Source organism: Otolemur garnettii, unplaced genomic scaffold (genome assembly GCF_000181295.1).
Source record: "Otolemur garnettii isolate 467f Iridium unplaced genomic scaffold, OtoGar3 scaffold00127, whole genome shotgun sequence".
NCBI classification, from domain to species: Eukaryota; Metazoa; Chordata; class Mammalia; order Primates; family Galagidae; genus Otolemur; species Otolemur garnettii.
The window spans coordinates 1,380,775-1,384,261 of NW_003852522.1; the positions used below are offsets into that span (position 1 = coordinate 1,380,775).

Genomic DNA, 3,487 nt, shown 5'->3' on the forward strand with positions numbered 1-3,487 from the left:
CGGGCTGGGGATTCGAACCCGCCACCTTAGGTGTACGTGGCTGGCGCCTTAGCCGGTTGAGCTATAGGCGTCGAGCCTGAAACTAGACTCCTAATCTCTCACTGTACACAAAAATCAAATCAAAATGGATTAAAGACTTAAATCTGAAACCTGAAACTATAAAACTAGTAGAAGAAAACATTAAGGGAAATGTTCCAGGTCATTTGATGTGGGCAAAGATGTTTTGCATAAGACCCCCAAACAAAGTAAAAATAGAAAAATGGAATTATGCCACTTTTTTTGTTTTTTGTTTTTGTTTTTGTTTTTGTTGTTGTTTTAAGAGAAGAAGCCTCCTCCCTAGGTTGCCTGCTGGCCTCAAACTCCTAGGCAAAAAGGAATCCTCCTGCCTCAGCCTCTGGAGTAGCTGGTACTACAGGCACTCACCACTGCACCTGGCTCAAAAAAAAAGGTTTTAAGCATACCCAGGCATCTTCTTCTCCAAAAAGTGCTTCCTGAACCTCAGAATCGCCCTGGCTGATCAAGGACCACATTATAATCCTCAATCAATTGGATAATCAAATTTGACTCAGAGCCCTGCAAAATTAAGTCCAGGGCCCTGTTCACGATGGCGCCCCCGGCTCCTGGCACCCAGGAGGAAAAAAGTGGGAGGATAAGGAGACAGGGGACAGGGTGGGTTGAGGGAGTGGGAGGATTGGTTGATCTGAGGTTGCACACTTTGGGCAAGTGCAAACAATAGGCGTGCCAACAGTGCCACCTAGAGGTCAGATGGAAAACAGCCGTGGGCGCTCTACAGCTGGTGGGGGAAAGGAGAACTTGGATCCAGGAGAAGGCAATGGAGGGCATTAGAGAATCTCACCTCCCAGCCCCAAGGAAGAAGTATGACCAATGGGGATATCATGGATATAGATCAAAAGAACTATCTAATGACTGAATCTGCTCAGAACAGAGCAAATGACTCAGGCAGGTGGGACATTCCTGAGCCAGCAGACGCTAGAGGTTAAAAACCCTGTGGGCCTCTGAGTTTCTGCATCCTCCCTTTTTCAAGAAGAGTCCAGTGGAGATGGGAAGTTGGCAGAGGAATTCCAGGTAACACAGAGCTCAGAGGAAGGGCCAATTAGAAGGGGCAAAGGATGAGAGAGGTGTGTTCAGATCAGAAGACTAAGAATCAGAAAAAAGTTTTGGGGGGGGTTTGGTTGATCATGATGGTGTCAAAAAAGAATTACTGGAGGCGGTACCTGTGGCTCAAAGGAGTGGGCCACCAGCCCCATATGCCGAAGGTGGCAGGTTTAAACCCAGCCCTGGCCAAAAACTGCAAAAAAATAAAAATTATTATTCTTCCTCTTACTAAAATGCTGTCTTATTGATCTGGGGTGGCAGTGGGGCAGAAAATAAGGCAAAATGTGCTCCTTTGGGTTTGGCTCCATTCTTCATTACACCTTCTTGAGATGGACGGGGCTTTGCCTTGGCTCCCCATTGATTCGAGAGTAATATTTACATTCTTCTCTGCATTCCTGTAGAGTCATCCAAAGCTGACAACCATGTCAGCTTTGACCCAATGGTTCCATGAGTTCATGGCAAAATGTTTAATTCTCTATCCTAAAAACTCATCCCAGCACTTACTGTTTCCTCCTGAAGCTCCTATTAGAAAAAGAAAAGGAGAAGGATTTGAGTGATGAGGCAGTGTTGAAGCCCCAGGTGCTAGCCCAAGCAGTTGCCAGCCAGGGACCCGGAAAAAAGTTTGATTATAGCCAGGTGTGGTGGTGCATGCCTTGGGTCCCAGCTACTTCAGAGGCCAAGGCAGGAGGATCACTTCAGCCCAGGAGTTCAAGCCTGCAGTGAGCTATGGTGATACCACTGCACTCCAGCCTGAGCAACAGCCTATCTCAAAAAAGAAAAAAGTGACCTCAATCCTTACCCAGTTTGTTTCTCTCCATTCATCCCTACTCTTGAGGGTGAAAACGTTCCCGCTGACTGAAGTTTAATAGTATCCTCCTGTCCTCTCTGTCCCTGTCCCACACACACACACCTTCCCACTAAATCACTGAACAAGAACAATAATCTCCAGGTCTTTGAACTTCAGGTGATCAAAAGTTCAAGGCAGTTCCAGATATTGCACCTACCTCTGTAACTCTGCCCCCACCCACCCAGCAAAAAAGGGCAAGGTTCTGCTACCTTGGGACCCAAACCAGGAATCAAAGTCCAGTTAGTACATGAACAGCTATAAATCTCCTCCCACCTCGCCTCCTGACAACTCCTCTCTGCCCGGCTTTGGGTCAGTAGTGACCTTGGAGGTCTTTGCCTGCTTGGCAGAGGAAACCACTGTGATGTGATCTCCTTGGGGGCACAGTGGTCTAGAAGGGAATTCTCTCCAACAGAAATCCAAAGTGTTGTCTTTAGTGCTGCCCATGGCGGCGCCTTCTAAACACCTTCCAGCCGTTTTCCCCCTTTCTCTTGCTCTACTCCATTGTGTCCTCTCATAAGACTTTCAGAATCAAGTGGGTTTTGGCCAAGAAACAAAAACAAAATCGTCCCATTCCCCAGTGGATTCGAATGAAAACCAGTAATAAAATCAGGTACAAATAGAGGAGGAGACACTGGAGAAGAACCCAGCTGAGTCTATAAGGAATTGCACATAAGATGGCACGTACTTATGCTGTGTTACAGTCACTATCATCTTACCATATCAAGCTGAAAATGTCATCAGTAGGACAGTTGCCACACTTCATTGGGAAAAGGAGTTTTCTCTTTGTTTGTGTGCTGTTCACTAATAAGCTGGTGCAGTAATAAATATGTGAGACCTTGAAAAAGAAAAAAAAAGAAACCCAAAGTGTTTTGCCCAGGAGTTCCACAAAGATGACACTGCCAAACAAGCCGAATTCACAGCAGAGTCCCTTTATTGAAGAGCCGGCTGGCGACTGCCTCAGTGTCCCAACATGAGGTTTTTGAGAGCAGCCCCGAGTGCTTAAGGGGTCGGGTTTTTAAGGCTTGGTCTGCATCCTGGTTGGCATGCAGGCTGTCCAGGTGCGTTAGGGTGGAATAGCAAGCAAACATGGTACAGAAGCAGAATTTTGTGGTTAGCCATACGTCATATAGCTTTGTTTTAATATTTTCCCCCTATACATCTTAGTTTCAGTACTTTCCCTCCATACATCTTAACCTGGTATTGTTTAAAGGTCAGTCAGGGGACAGTTGGTACTTCCTGGTTTGTTTCCCAGTAAGTTAGCCAAGCAAGAAACTGGGAATGAACTAGAAGCAAGAAATCAATTTCTCATTTATCTTGGGGGTGAACTAGACTTATTTCATTTCTTTTTCTTAAAGTTTGCAGTCCGGAAATTTGCCAGGAGTTAACTGGTATTTTTCTATTATAGCCTAGGCCTAACAAAATTATGTCTAAGTTTTCCAGTATCTATATTAAAGAAAATTAAAAAGAACAAGTGACTAGGCAGTGGATCACACCTGTAATTCTAGCACTCCGAGAGGCTGAGGC

General features: G+C 45.6%; 1 pseudogene; it reads left to right on the forward strand.

Moving 5' to 3' along the window:
* The first annotated feature begins 604 nt into the window (after window positions 1–604).
* Window positions 605–2,622, forward strand: LOC111727840 (annotated as a pseudogene).
* Window positions 2,623–3,487: the final 865 nt, after the last annotated feature.